Here is a 17,020-nt window from a genome sequence, read left to right as displayed (position 1 = left end):
GATGGATGGATGGATGGATGGATGGATGGATGGATGGATGGATGGATGGATGGATGGATGGATGGATGGATGGATGGATGGATGGATGGATGGATGGATGGATGGATGGATGGATGGATGGATGGATGGATGGATGGATGGATGGATGGATGGATGGATTATGTGGAAGGGTTAGGAAATGTTTTAGGTAGCCATACATAAAAACTGCATTTTATGTATGGTCAACCACCGACCCGTTCAACTCTCAAATCGATGTTCCGTGCTTAATGAGACACCCGCCAAGGAGCAGACTCTCGTTGTTGGCTCCATAATTCAATACGTGGCACCTGTGACTCAGACCACAGTCAAATGCATTCCAGGGGCCAAAATAGGTGACATTGAATCCCACCTGAAACTACTGGCTAAAGCTAAGGCAAAATACAGTAAAATTATTAATCACATCGGCGAAAATGACAATCGGTTACACAAATCAGAGATCACTAAAATTAATGTTGCTTCGGTTTGTAACTTTGCAAAAATTATGTCTGACTCTGTAGTTTTATCTGGCCCCCTCCCTAACCTGTCCAACGATGACATGTTTAGTCATATGTCAGCTTTCAACCACTGGGCATCTAGGTGGTGCTCTGAGAACAACGTAGGAATTGTAGACAACTGGAGTGCATTTTGAGGAAAACACGATCTCATGTGGAGAGACTGAGTCCGTCCCACAATGTAGCAGCACTTATCTCTAAAAATGTAGCTGATTCTATTGGACATGTGGGTTGTTGACCATTAACGGTTCAGTCTAGAAATCAGCCACAAAGCAGAGATGTAACCTTCCACACTTCTCTGCTGCTTCTTCGTTACCCACTAAAAACCCCACTGAAACAGTGCCAGCTCACCCACGGCTCAAATCAAATTAACCAAAAATCAGCTCTAAAATGTAAACCATAAAAATCTTATAAACACAACTACTTTACCAGAACAAAATAATAAAATCATTAAATGTGGACTACTGAACATCAGATCACTTTCTTCTAAATCCCTGTTAGTTAATGATCTGATAAATAATCATCATACTGATGTATTCTGTCTGACAGAAACATGGCTAAAACAGGGACATTTTGTTAGTATAAATGAATCCACTCCACCTAATTATTTAAAATTTCCTGTTCCTAGAACTGGTCGAGGTGGAGGTGTAGCTTCTATTTTTCAGTTCAGAATCGGAATAAGCTTTACTGTCATTGCACCGAGATACAACGAGAACATGTACGTACAGTCATCCGAAAAATGTGGCCCTCTTATTCTTATTCAGAATAATATTGTGCTTAGATAAGAAAAGGGAAGAAAAACATGAGGAGAGATGGTATAAAAAAATATCACTCACGCCGTGTCCTAAACAGGGCACGATTTGAGGCATCAAAAAAACCTACCACAGCAAAAAAACATAAATAGACGTGATACTTGTACATATAGGCTGGTGAAGACATTGCATTTTTAAGGGAAATCCGTAGCATAGTCCAGACCCCCCCCCCCCCCCTTAGCCATTGTCCAGATAAGAGGTGTTATTTATCATCAGCTCAGTTGAGGTTCCATCACATTTCCACGGCCTTCGTGAAGGGAGGGGTGAGGAAACAGTCAAAGCATTTTTGTTTTTTTTCAAAACATGCCAGGAGGAGTTGAGATAAGTCCGCCGTCAAGGCCACAGTTTTGAGTCAGGCAGAACTCGTGAATTGCTGTTTCTGCCTTTTAAAGTCTTGCTGGTATATTCCTCTGGTGGAAACTCCAAACAACCAAATTGATTCTTTACACTGAAAGTCAAGCTCTCAGCTTCTCCAAGATTATTCCCACCTTCATGTGTGCTGTTAGAGAGTTCACAGTCCTAACAGCTGCACCAGCTCTCTGACACAGCTGCACATAATTCAGTCTAAACGCTGCCGAGCTTCGACACATCCACACGAATTTGTAGACAATCCAGATTTCACCAGCCAAACAGCAAAAAAAAAAAAAAACAGGTGTCATCATGAATCCAATTTGTTTCTGTCGAGATAAGAGGGTCCTCCTTACTCTGACTCCTGTCGGGAGAAGTTGATCAGTTTTGTTGAGAGACCAGCTTATCCTTCGAATTAGGAAGGTATGCAGGAAAAAAAAAGGGGGCTTTTTAAGAGTTCACAGGACGAAAGAGTGCAAGCACGGAAACGGGGGGGGGGGTTACAGAGGCCGGGAAAACACGTCTGTCTTCACCGGAGTACAGAGAGAAAAAAAAAGTTGGGACTATTAATTGAAATTAAACCAATTAGTAGTTATAATACTTCTGAGTCACTGTTTCTAAGTTTACCCCGTCCAAAATCGGAAAACGGAAAGGCCACTCTCACTACAGGTAGTTGTTATATATCGTTCACCAGGCTCCTATGCTCAGTTTTAGTCTGAATTCTGAGAATTCTTAACTGATTTACTACTAAATACTGATAAAGGCATAATAATTGGTTTATTTCAATATTCATGTAGATGTTGATGACGATGAACTGTACTTATATAGTGCCTTCCTATCTTATTTCAAGATACTCAAAGCAGTTTACATTACAATCTGTGTCCTCATTTACCCGTTCATACAGCTCTATACTAGATCTCTACAAAGCAAATTGAACAAATCATTCTAAAGAGACTAATCAGTGCTTTAGATCACATTCATACACTGAAGGGACACACATCAGAGGCTATGAAGTGTTCAGTGTCTTGTCCAGGAACACTTCGGCATGTGACTGCTGGTGGATTCGAACCCACAACTCTCACATTGGAGGACGACTGCTCTAACCACTCAGCCACAGCCACAGCCGTTGAAAGAGATAGATAGCTCAAGCATAGCCTTTAAAAACTTAATAGAGTCAATTGGTTTTATCCAAAACATCCCAACACCTACTCACTCTCATCGTCACACCGTTGACCTGGTTATGACCTATGCCATTAAGAGTAATAACTTAGTAATATTTCCTTGAAGTCCTGTTGTGTCCCACCATTTTTTATTACCTTTGAGTTTACATTAAATGACAACACAGTCATTGAGAGAAAAGTTCACCTTAGCAGGTGGTTTATCAGAAAACGCTTTAACCAAATTTACAGAGTTTCTTCCATCTTTTTCCCCTGTCTTACAGAATAATGCATCAGAGAGCAGTGACTTAGTTGATTATTTTACAACTACTTTGCAAAGCTCACTCGATAAAGCTGCTCCGCTGTAAAAGGACGTAATCAATCAGAGATTAGCTCCTTGGTTCAATTCTGAGTTACATATTTTAAAACAGACATCTAGAAAGCTAAAACGAAAACGGCACTCCACTAACATTGAGGAATCTTACTTATCCTGGAGAGATAGCCTGCTAACGTACAAAAAAGCACTCCATAAAGCTAGAACTTTATATTATTCATCTTGAGTTGATGAGAATAAAAATAATCCCAGGTTCCTTTTCAGTACCAAAGCTTGTCTAATGAAACATCCTATCTCTATTGATTCATGTATCTCTACAACTACAGGTCCTTCTCAAAAAATTAGCATATTGTGATAAAGGTCATTATTTTCCATAATGTAATGATAAAAATGAAACTTTCATATATTTCAGATTCATTGCATACCAACTGAAATATTTCAGGTCTTTAATTGTTTTAATACTGATGATTATGGCATACAGCTCATGAAAACCCAAAATGCCTGTCCCAAAAAAATAGCATATTTCATCCCACCAATGAAAGACAAGTGTTTTTAATACAAAAAACGCCAACCTTCAAATAATCATGTTCAGTTATGCACTCAATACTTAGTCGGGAATCCTTTTGCATGAATGACTGCTTCAGTGCGGCGTGGCATGGAGGCAATCAGCCTGTGGCACTGCTGAGGTGTTATGGAGGCCCAGGATGCTTCGATAGCGGCATTAAGCTCATCCAGAGTGTTGGGTCTTGCGTCTCTCAACTTTCTCTTCACAATATCCCACAGGTTCTCTGTGGGGTTCAGGTCAGGAGAGTTGGCAGACCAATTGAGCACAGTAATACCATGGTCAGTAAACCATTTACCAGTGGTTTTGGCACTGTGAGCAGGTGCCAGGTCGTGCTGAAAAATGAAATCTTCATCTCCATAAAGCTTTTCAGCAGATGGAAGCATGAAGTGCTCCAAAATCTCCTGATAGCTAGCTGCATTGACCCTGCCCTTGATAAAACACAGTAGACCAACACCAGCAGCTGACATGGCACCCCAGACCATCACTGACTGTGGGTGCTTCACACTGGACTTCTGGCATTTTGGCATTTCCTTCTCCCCAGTCTTCCTCCAGACTCTGGTACCTTGATTTCCGAATGACATGCAAAATTTGCTTTCATCCGAAAAAAGTACTTTGGACCACTGAGCAACAGTCTAGTGCTACTTCTCTGTAGCCCAGGTCAGGCGCTTCTGCCGCTGTTTCTGGTTCAAAAGTGGCTTGACCTGGGGAATGTGGCACCTGTAGCCCATTTCCTGCACATGCCTGTGCACGGTGGCTCTGGATGTTTCTACTCCAGACTCAGTCCACTGCTTCCGCAGGTCCCCCAAGGTCTGGAATCGGCCCTTCTGCACAATCCTCCTCAAGGTCCGGTCACCTCTTCTCGTTGTGCAGCATTTTCTGCCACACTTTTCCCTTCCCACAGACTTCCCACTGAGGTGCCTTGATACAGCACTCTGGGAACAGCCTATTCGTTCAGCAATTTCTTTCTGTGTCTTACCCTCTTGCTTGAGGGTGTCAATGATGGCCTTCTGGACAGCAGTCAGGTTGGCAGTCTTACCCATGATTGCGGTTTTGAGTAATGAACAAGGCTGGGAGTTTTTAAAAGCCTCAGGAATCTTTTGCAAGTGTTTAGAGTTACGTCGTTGATTCGGATGGTTAGGTTAATAGCTTGTTTAGAGAACCTTTTCATGATATGCTAATTTTTTGGGACAGGCATTTTGGGTTTTCATGAGCTGTATGCCATAATCATCAGTATTAAAACAATTAAAGACCTGAAATATTTCAGTTGGTGTGCAATGAATCTGAAATATATGAAAGTTTCATTTTTATCATTACATTATGGAAAATATGACCTTTATCACAATATGCTAATTTTTGAGAAGGACCTGTATAAGCAGTGATGACTTTATGAGATTCTTTGTAAACAAAATTGTTTCAATTTGGGGAAAAAAATCCAACCAACATTCCTAGTATCGCCTCTGGTTCTGTGTCAGATGAAACAACATTAAAAATGTCACTAGAACCTGATTTATGGTTGGACTGGTTTTGTCCTGTTGAGCTCTCTGAATTGTCAAAAATAATAGCTTCATCCAAACCATCCACATGTATGCTAGATCTCATACCAACCAGGATATTTAAAGATGTATTTCCCTTAATTAATAACCACGTCTTGGGTCTGATTAATTTGTCTTTAATAAATGGTTACACACCACAGAGTTTTAAGATTTATGTAATTAAACCTTTACTTAAGAAACATAACCTTGACTCAGGAATCCTAGCCAATTATAGACCTACATCTAATCTTTCATCTAAAAAATTCTAGAGAAAGTAGTTGCTGGTCAGTTACGTGATCATCTGCATAACAATAATCTGTTTAAAAATTTTCAATCAGGTTTTACAGCTCACCACAGTACTGAATCTGCACTGGGAAAAGTTGCTAATGATATTCTCATGGCCTCTGACATTGGACAAGTGTCTACACTGGTCCTGTTAAACCTCAGTGCTGCATTTGATACAGCTGATCATAACACTATTACATAATCACTGTTACAGAGACTTGAATATGATATTGGAATTACAGGAACGGCTCTAAGTTGGTTTAAATCATATCTATCTGATAGATTCCAATTTGTAAATGTAAATAATGAATTTTCATAATACACCAACGTTAGACATGGAGTTCCTCAAGGTTCAGTGCTTGGAACAGTACTCTTTACCTTGTGCTTCCATTAGGTAATGTTATTAAACAGAAAGGGAACAATTATCATTGTTATGCTGATGATACACAGTTATATTTGGCCATGAAACCCAATTAATCTAATCAGTTACTTAGACTACAAGCATGTCTTAAAGACATAAAAACCTGGATGACCCTAAATTTTCTGCTTTTGAATACAGACAACACATCGGTTTTAGTTTTTGGACCTGAGCATCTTAGGAATATTTTTTTCAGTCTTTCGTCCTCCTTGGATGGCATTAATCTGGCATCCAGCTTTAATGTTAAAAACCTTGGTGTTATTTTTGATCAGGACATGTCTTTTATCCCCAACATTAAAGACATTACTAGAACTGCCTTCTTCTACCTGTGTAATATTGCTAAAATTAGAAACATTTTATCTAAAAATGGTGCAGACAAACTGGTTAATGTATTTGTCATGTCTAGACTGGACTATTGTAATGGTTTGTTATCTGGGTGTAGAAATACGTCTTTTAAACGTCTTCAGTTAATCCAAAATGCTGCTGTCAGAGTCTTGACTGGAGTTAGTAGGAGAGATCATATCTCTCCAGTTTTACCTTCTCTCATTGCCTCCCTGTCAAGTCCAGAATTTAATTCAAAAGCTTACTTCTAACCTACAAAGCTCTCAACAACCTAGCTCCATTTTATATTCAAGATCTTATTGTTCCATATTTTTCTAACAGAGCACTTCGCTCTCGGACTGCAGGCTCTCTCCATGTTCTCTATGTTCTCTCCATGCATTCAATTCAGTTTCAATTCAATTTTGTTTATTTAAATAGCGCCAAATCACAACAAAGTTGTCTCAGGACACTTTACAGAAACATTCACAAACATAAAAAAAAGCCTATTACTAAAGTTCTCTATCTAAGGAATCCAGCAGACAAGTTGAATCTTGGCTTCGTTACAGTCTCCCATCCTGAGCAAGCACAGTGGCAACAGTGGAAAGAAAAACTCCCTTTTAAAAGGAAGAAACCTCCAGCAGAACCAGGCTCAGGACAAGCAGCCATCTGCTTTGACCGGCTGGTTTGAGAGGACAGGAAGGAGAGAAAAACGGGAAAAAAGCAGGATGGGAGGCAGGGCCAGATTAACACTTCGCTGTACCCTGGGCAACAATCTTCAAGGGCCCCATCATCACGACCTCAGAATCACCATAATCTGGCAAAATACAGAATAAATTACCATAATATACAGTAAATATCTTAAAATTTTAACTATCAAGAGTATTTTTATATATAAAACTCCAAACGCTCATTGACACAAATCATCAAGACTGAATTAAGTTGAACACACTTTGAACACCACGTGACACCACATGCGTACTTGTTTAGTAACATCCTGATGCATGCTCAATAATCCAGGTAGAAAAATCCCAAAAAGTTCAATCTGGTCCTCTGGACATTCATTCCTCCCCCAGAAAATTTTGAATAAAGTAGATGCCTTTTCCTGCATTCTGGTATATTTTAATGGTTATTTAACATCTAGTTTTACCTACATAAGTAAACACTTGGAACACCTTGGTATTCCCCTGGAGGAGCTGGTCCAAGTGGCTGGGGAGAGGGAAGTCTGGGCCTCCCTACTGAGGCTGCTACCCCCATGGATGGATGGAAGTAAACACTTGATTCAGTAACTATTTTAGAGTTAATGGCACAACAAGAAGTAACCTGACAAACAGCTGATTCAATTAATTAAAAATATTATATATTCAAAGGTGACAATTTGATGCCCAAATTAAATGACTGTAACTTAGTTGACTTCAAATGTAATAAGATTATCAATGAATGTTTGTGACAAAGGATTTACTGATTATAACAGATTCCTTCAAGAAACCTCCCAATATAAATCATAAAACCATAATGATTTCTGCTCATTCTAAATTTATCAAATGGCCTAAATCTCCTAAAGTGAAGGAGAATAATTTAAAAATAATAAATAAGATATATCCTGTAGCCATGTTTCTCCAAAGAATATTTAAATTTCATGGTGTGTGCCTTTTGTAAATCGGAAGATGAATCCCTCGAGCATTTAATTTTTTTTTTTTTTTATGTTAATACAAAGTCTTTGTCAGACATCAGAAACTGGATTAATCTCAAACTTAACATACATTATTTTCATGCTGATGACATTTTACTTTATGTTGATAACTTAAGCTCAGCTTTCTCTGATGCCATAAATATAGTCGTACTTATAGCAAAGTACAACATTCACTGTAGTAAGAGGAGAGATAATAAGCCTTCCTTCCTGTTTTATGAACGATTTAAAGTCATACTATTCTTCATTAAGTAGATTAAAAATCTGCAAAACTGTTAAAATCATCTCACAACAGATACAAACGTATTGTTTTAATTAAAACAATGTTTCTTAAGAAAAAAAATACTGATGAGCTTGTCAGCAGGTAAGAGGCGTTTACCTTCGGGACAAATTGAGGTCGTCGATTGGTCAGTTGCTGACACGCCTTCTGAGTTGATTGACAGGTCGCGCCGTCGAGGATCCGATTGAAAAAACAAACAAACAGAGAGCTGCAGCAGCCACGCTGGGAGGAGATAGGGCTGCCCAAATGCAGCGGAAGCGCAGCAGTCTGTGCAGCGCAGGGCTCCCAGTAAAGCAGGAGATAACCAGATATTTTGATTGTGACCTCACTGCCATGGGCCTCTTAGAGATCATGGGCCCCTGGGCAGTTGCCCAGTTGCCCATATGGTTAATCCAGCCTTGATGGGAGGAAGATCTTTCAGTTATCAGGCTCCTCTCTTGTGGAACCAACTTCCAGTTTCTGTACGTAAGGCTGACTTATTGTCCAGTTTTAAGACTAGGCTTAAGACTTTCCTTTTTGATAAATCCTATAATTAGGATCGGCTTGTCATGCTTTCTAAAGCTTAGACTACTAGAGGTCAAATTGACCTTTCATCCATCCATCCATTATCTTTTGCCCGCTTCTTCCATTTTGGGTCACGGGGGTCACCGGTGCCCATGTCCAGCAATCACTGTGTGAGGGGCGGGGTACACCCTGGACAGGTCGCAAATCCATCACAGGGACACATAGAGACAAACGACAAAAAACCATTCACGCTCTCACTCACACCTAGGGACAATTTAGAGTTACCAATCAGCCTAACATGCATGTTTTTGGTCTGTGGGAGGAAACCGGAGTACCCAGAGAAAACCCATGCATGCAATCTCTGTCCGTGAGGCTGACACATTATCCAGTTTTAAAACTAGGCTTAAGACTTTCCTTTTTGCTAAATCCTATAGTTAGGGTCTGCTTGGGTTTCCTGAGCTGTCCCTTAGTTATGCTGCTATAGGCTTAGACTGCTGGAGGACAAACTGACCACACTTTTCACTCTGCTACTGTCTTTACTTACTCTGCTCAACCTGTTTTGTATTTGTAATTATTTTTTCTATCCTTAACATGTGTTTTTTTGTCTTTCAGGTGCACCTGGACCTATACCTGGACCTACTATTCTGTGTTTGTCTGTCTCTCCTTCCTGTCCTCTCAACCAGCCGATCAAAGCAGATGGCCGCTTGTCCTGAGCCTGGTTCTGCTGGAGGTTACTTCCTTTTAAAAGGGAGTTTTTTCTTTCCACTGTTGCCACTGTGCTTGCTCAGGATGGGAGACTGCAATGAAGCCAAGATTCATCTTGTCTGCTGGCCTCCTTAGATAAGAACTTTACTAATTGGCTTTTATGTATGTGAATGTTCCTGTAAAGTGTCCTGAGACAACTTTGTTGTGATTTGGCGCTATATAAATAAACTGAATCGAATTGAAACTGAATTGAATGCATGGAGAGAACATACAAACTTTACCCAGAAAGGTCCCTGGACCGGGATTTGAACTGGGGACCTGCTAGCTGAGAGGCAGCAGCTCTACGAATTGTGCCACTGTGCTGCCCATCAAATTGACCTAATTTCCTTAAATAATTTGCTAAAAAATAATAGTTTTCACTTGATACTATTTCTATCTTAACATGTGATACTTGACCTGTCATTGTGTATCTGTTCCTTACAAACCCAGCCAGTTGAAGTAGATGGCCACTTGTCCTGAGCCTGTTTCTGGTAAAGGTTTCTTTTTCATGAGGGAGTTTTTCATTTCCACTGTCACCTTGATGCTTGCTCAAGATGATAGTTCTGCTCTCTGTTCTGGATTTAAACGCAAAACAGTCTGCTCCTCAGATAAATAATGTTAATTTATTGTTTTATATATGAATGTTTCTTTTAACTTATTTTTATATGTGCATGTTTCTGTTCAGTGCCCTGAGATGACTTCTGTTGTGACTTGACACTATATAAATAAACTGAATTGAAATGAATAATGAATAAAATGTTCCTGGTACATACATGATACATACCCAAAATATATGATACTTGCTCAATACCTAGCAGGTTCCTACCTGGTACCTATGGGAATTGTGTTGTATTATGAAGTAATTGTTAAACTGTAGTTGCAGGATATGTACTGGTACATATTTGGTGCAGTAAGTACAAAGTAACAAGTTGCTTGAAAATAAAACCAGTTACAGTAGATACCTTGTTAGTACCCTGTACATACAGGATAATAAGTCACTTCATAAAACAGCCAAGACCCTGAAAGTACATAGAAGGTAGCTAGTACATATCTGGTACTTACAGGGTAAAATACAACCCCTGCAGAGTCTCTGTAGGTACACTGTAAGTACCTGATACTTACTGGGCTCTATTATGTATTGGTACTAATTTTGATGGTCAAACGAGACAAAGACCGTTTTGTTTGGACATAAACAGAAGAAAGTTTGGAGGAGTCCAGGTGAGGCTTTCAGAACTCAGAACACTGAAACAGCTGTCAGACATGAGGGTGGTAGCATCATGCTGTGGTACAAAGCGAGGAGGATGACCTCTACATTCTTCAACTTGCCCTCAAACCAGTTGGATGGTTGAAACTTGGTCACAGTTGGCTCCAACAGGACCATGGTCCCAAACGTCAAAACTGGTTTCTGATTGGATGAATCAGGTTGCTATAAAGCTTCTGCAACAACGTTCCCAAAGTTTTGACCTCAACACAATTGAACATTTTGGAACCGAATCTGAAACCAGGAAACCAACCAATTTAAACCAAAGACTACCAATTCAGCCACGAAGAAGAAATGAAGTGGTCCAGTATCAAGCAGAGCCTTGTTGATGGAGACAAAAAGCAAAGGTGCAGGTGATCGGAGCAGAGCTCACAACAGTGGACCCAGAATCAAAACCAGAATCAGCAGGAGGAGCCAGGGGAGCAGAACTGTAACCAAAAACCAGGTCAAGCTCTGAACAACTGGAGGAGAGATGAAAGTCAGACAAACCATCAGAGTTAAGGACCTGAATGGATTCCCGTCTGATCAGAACCATTGGGACAACCAGCTGCCCGCTGGCCTGAATAAGTCCGGCAGATTATTTTATTTTCTGCAGCTTGCTTTGATTCTGTCGACCCAAAGCCTCTGGCCATATTAACATGTGGGAATTTAATAAAAGCTGTTTATGTTGTTTTCTGTGTTGCTAGAACTTTTTAAAGGAGATTTAACACAATAAAAAATAGCATGAAAATGCTGTTATCCTTGCAGCCCAACAAGGTTAAATGTGGGCCGAGGGCCAGAACCGGACCTTTGGATCATCCAGTCGAGTCCTCACAGACATTCAAAACAAGACAATATAAAAAGAAAAAATATATATTAAATTTTTCCTAATGCTAAAGAAAAAAGTCTATACCTACTTTTAATTGTTTTTTAAGAAAGTTTGCAGTTTTTGTCCTTTTTGGTCTAATTATCAAAATATACCAAAGAAGTAGCAGAAAGCTAGCTAGAAGTTTCAAAAGGCTAGCAAGAAGCAAAACATAGCAAATAGGCCAAAAGGTAAATGTTAACTAAAACCAACACATGGGAAAAGCTATGTAAAGCTAATGTAGCAAAAAGTCAACAAAAGCTAAAAGCAGCAGAATAGTAGGTAAAATTAAAACTAGCAAAAGGGAGGCAAAAATTTTCCAGTTTGCAGTTCAGTAGCTAATGGCCAAACACAAACAAAAAGCTAACTAAAAGCTTACAGAAACATCAAAATATATTGAGCAACTGGCAAATGGGTAGCTAAAATCAGCAGAAAATTAGCTTGAAGTATCAAAAGGCTAGCTAAAAGGCCAAAAGTACCAAAAATGCATGTACTCTAAATCTAAATTTAGCATAAAACCAGTCAAAACTAAAAGTAGTAGACAGTACAGTAGTAAACAATAGTTAAATGCTAAAATTAGTAGAATGAAATGACCAAATTGTCACATTTTGTGTATGGATTAAAAAAGGAACTTTTTTGAACTGTTTTGTCTTTAATCCAAAAGACTTCTACAGTCTGAGGAGCTGTATTCATCTCAGTCTTATAAATAGCAAGATTAAAAGCAAAAACAACTGGACTTTATTTGTAACTGAAGACATTTCCCTTCTCATCTAAGGAGCTTTCACAATTCAAAGAAACAAGGAGTGTGGGATTTAAGCTATACCATACCATACCATACCATACCATACCATACAAATTTATTTATAGAGCACTTAAAACAGCAACAAGGCCAACCAAAGTGCTGTACAAAAGAAAACAAACATGCACAGCGGACAGGAAAACATAAAATAGAAATACAGATACAAATAGCAGCAGAAGCTAACTAAAATGGCCAACAGAGTAGAGTACAGACCGGACCAAAACAAATCACAACGTGTTAAAGGCAAGAGAATAGAAGTGAGTCTTCAAGCGAGACTTAAAGACTGAGAGTGAGGGAGCCTGCCGGACACTCAGTGGCAACTCATTCCACAGTCGTGGACCTGCAACAGAGAAAGCCCTGTCACCTCTGAGCTTACGACGGGTTTCTGGGACTGAGAGAAGCATCTGGTCTGCTGACCTCAGAGAGCGCGGTGGGACATATGGCTGCAGAAAATCAGTGAGATAGGATGGGGCGGAACTGTTCAGTGATTTAAAAACATACATGAGATTACAGAGATGGAACTCTCTCCCTCTTTCATTGATTGGTAGGATTAATATTATCAAAATGAATGTGCTACCTAGACTTTTGTTTTTATATCAAAATATCCCTCTGTTCTTGCCCAAACAGTTCTTCAGGTCCCTGGATCAGATGGTCTCATCTTTTTTATGGAACGGAAAGGCCCCCAGAATGAGACTTTCTTTATTACAACAGTTCACCACAAACGGGGGTCTTTCTCTACCTAATTTTACAATGTATTACTGGTCCTCACATATCCATAAACTGACTTATTGGTTAAATTCACCTGATCTGATTTGGTGTAAACTTGAAATTCAGTCGATTTCTGCATCTTTTTCGCCCGCTTCAATTATTTATTCATCATTACCAATTAAATTATCCTCAGTTACTACAAATCCTATAGTGCTCTCAACACTCAGGATCTGGTCACAATTTAGGTCCCACTTTAAATTTGTATCACCCTCTAATAAAATGCCGTTACTAAAGAATCACATTTTTTCTCCAGCATCTAATAATGCTGCCTATAGAATTTGGTATGAGAAAGGTATTAGAACAATGAGAGACCTGTACGAAGATGGTTTATTTCTTAGTTTTTCAGAATTGTCTTCTAAATTTAATCTACCCACTTCACATTTGTTTCTTTACTTCCAAATTAGGCATTGCGTTTCATCGCAGTTTCAAAATTTTCTAGCTTTGCCTACTGACCCACCATGGGTTGAACTCTTAGTTTTGAGCCCCAATTTGAAATCTCCTCTTTCAATTATTTATGGAAAACTTATGGCAATAGAGGCCGATTCATTGGGTAAAACTAGAACTGCATGGGAACGTGAACTGGGTGTTAAACTATCAGATTCATGGTGGGATAAAGTTATTCTCAGCATACGTCAGAGTACACCATGTGCCAGACTACAGTTAATACAATTTAAAGTAATAAATAGAGTACACTTCTCAAAAACACGTTTATCTAAAATGTTCCCCTCAATACCAGACCAGTGTGATAGATGTCAGACTTCACCTTGCAACTTAAGTCATATGTTCTTTTTCTGCCCAAAACTGCAAGGGTTTTGGAAATATTTTTTCTCCATACTCTCAGGAGTTTTTAAGATTCAGTTTCAAAGTGATCCACTTATTGCTATTTTTGGAGTTCCTGGGACCACACTTAATCTATCCCGCCAGCAGGGGGAGGTCTTGGCCTTTTGCTCTCTCCTTGCCAGACGTTGTATTTTGCTCGCCTGGAAATCTCCCACACCACCATCCACATCACAATGGCTTAATACTGTAAGATCATACTTGAAGATGGAAAAAATTTTACTAACAGTGAAAGGTAGTTCAGAAAAATTTACCCACAAGTGGACACCCTTTGTGTCATATGTAAAATCTTTACCTTCATAGCGTATAGACTGATATGATTGACTCATCACATTACCATGTGACTTGTTTTTAGAGGATAAATGAAAGACTGAAATACTGTTTTCCTTTTGGTTTGTTGGGTCCCTCCTGTTCGTTCCTCCTCCCCCTCTCTCTCTTTTTTTTTTTTTCCCTCTCCTTTTTTTTTCTTTCCTTATTTTGTCTTGTTTTTGGTTAAGGGGGGAAGGGGAGGGAGGGGAAGAGGGGAGGGAGGGGGGAAAAGGGGGAAGGAAAAAAAAGAAAAAATTGGAGAAGTCATGTAAATTTTGTATAATGTATGTAATGTCAATTATATATTCTCCTGATAAATAAAAAAATAAAAAATAAAAAAAACATACATGAGAATTTTGAATTGGATCCGAAGGTGAATGGGTAGCCAGTGCAGGGAGGCCAAAACTGGCGTGATGTGCTCTCTATAGCCTGTACCAGTTAAAAATCGTGCTGCAGCATTTTGGACCAGTTGTAGACGAGCAATGGAGGACTGACTGATTCCAAACAGAAGTGAATTGCAGTAATCAAGCCTAGATGTTATGAAGGCGTGGATCACTGTCTCAAGGTTCTTTTTGGAGAGTATAGGCTTCAGCTTAGACAGCCGTCTCAGCTGAAAAAAACAGGATTTGACCATCATGTTTACGTGACTGTTGAGTTTTAAGGACGGGTCCATTATCACCCCCAGATTAGTGACCTTTTGTTTCTCTAGCGGGGCTAGAGAGAAAAGGTCAATGTCATGGTTCATGAGTGAGCCACTGGGATGGAACAGCATGACTTCAGACTTCTTCTCATTGAAGCTTAAGAAGTTTAAAGCCATCCAGTCCCGGATGTCAGCCAGGCAGTCAAGAAGAGGCTGAATAGAGTGTGTGCCTCTGTGCCTCAGGGGGAAGTAAATTTGGCAATCATCGGCGTAGAAATGAAATGGTATGTTGTGTTTGCGGAAGATAGCACCTAGTGGCAGCAGGTATAAAGAAAGAGAAGGGGACCGAGGATGGACCCCTGTGGTACCCCCCACTGGAGCGCTGTCGATGCCAAACTAAAATCTTTGATATTGACACAGAAGGTTCTGCCAGAGAGGTAGGACCCAAACCATTTAAGGGCTGGCCCTGTGATGCCCACCCACTGCTCCAGTCTAGAAATGAGGATCTTGTGGTTGATGGTGTCAAAAGCAGATGCAAGGTCCAATAGGACAAGCAGCACAGAATCACCTGCGTCTGTGGATATGAAAATGTCATTAAAAACTTTCAGTAGAGCAGTTTCAGTGCTATGGAGAGATTTGAAGCCAGACTGGAATAACTCTAGGATAGCGTGATCCCCCCAAAACTGTTTCAACTGAGACTCCACAATTTTTTCCAGTAGTTTAGAGGTGAATGGGAGTCTGGAGACAGGCCAGAAGTTGGACATGACTGAGGGGTCAAGGTTAGGTTTCTTCAGGAGGGGCTGGACAGCAGCATGTTTAAAAGTCTTTGGCACCACACCTGAGGATAAACTGCTATTCAGAATAGCGAGAATAAAAGGATCTAGGGTAGGAAAAACTTCATTTAGTAGTCGAGGGGGGACCACATCAAAGGGGGAACCAGATGGCTTCATGCTGCACATTACCTGCTCCAGAGAGGACAGAGAGATGGGCTCAAAGTGGTCAAACACAGCCACACACTGAGATGGGATGGACAGATCATGAGCTGGTGGAGAAATGAGTGCCCGGGTGTTTGCCACTTTTTCTAAAAAGAAATGGAGGAAGTTTTCACACAGCTCAGTTGAGGCTTCCAGAGGTGAAGGCTCACTGAGGTGTAGAACTGAGTTCAGGGTGGAGAAAAGAACTCGGGGGTTGTGGGAGTTGGAGACAATTAAATCAGAGAAGAATTTACATTTGGCAGCTTTAACGGTTTTCTGATAGTGACGCCAACTCTCCCTTAACATTTGAAAAGAAACCTGCAGCCTGTCCTTCCTCCACCTTCGTTCAGCTCTGCGACACTGCCGCCTAACGGCTCGCGTGACGTCATTCAGCCAAGGCTCTGATTTAAGTTTCGTTTTTCTGGTCTTAAGGGGAGCAACATGGTCCAGAACATCTAAACAGGCAGAGTTGAACTGAGAGGTTAGCTCCTCAGTGGTAAGAGACACCGGGAACTGTTCGATCCTCTCAGAATTAAAACCTTCATTAAAACGAGCAGCAGTGAAACGGTTAATAGAACGCGTACGTGCAGGAATGCACGTCTTAGCAGTATGACAAGGGGGGGTGAAGTCAAACAATACAGGCATGTGATCTGAAAAACATTGTCACCTATTTTCAAATTAGAAACAGAGACATCGCGTGTTAAAACGAGGTCCAGCGTGTGACCGTGTGCCTGGGTAGGACCCTTCACCTGCTGAGCTAAGCCAAAAGAGTCCAATAAATCTAGAAAGTCCTTCACTAAGGGCTTCTCCTGACAACAGACATGCAAATTAAAGTCACCAATAAGCAAAAAGTGAGTGTATCTCTGTGTGATATCAGCCAAAAAGTCAGAGAATTCATTTATGAAGTCCTTAGAACGAGGTGGGCGGTAGATGAGCGCACACAGAACCGTAGGAGAGTGTCCAAGTTCAAAGATGCTCAGCTCAAAGCTGGCACAGGACACCGGGATGGACAACTGTTTACAGGCCAGGTTTGCTTTAAAAACTGTTAATAATCCCCCCCCCCCCCCCGCC

Source organism: Nematolebias whitei, chromosome 18 (assembly GCF_014905685.2).
Source record: "Nematolebias whitei isolate Nwh7 chromosome 18, NemWhi1, whole genome shotgun sequence".
Lineage (NCBI taxonomy): Eukaryota > Metazoa > Chordata > Actinopteri > Cyprinodontiformes > Rivulidae > Nematolebias > Nematolebias whitei.
The sequence above is the reverse complement of the archived record's forward strand: the minus strand, read 5'-3'. Positions refer to the sequence as shown.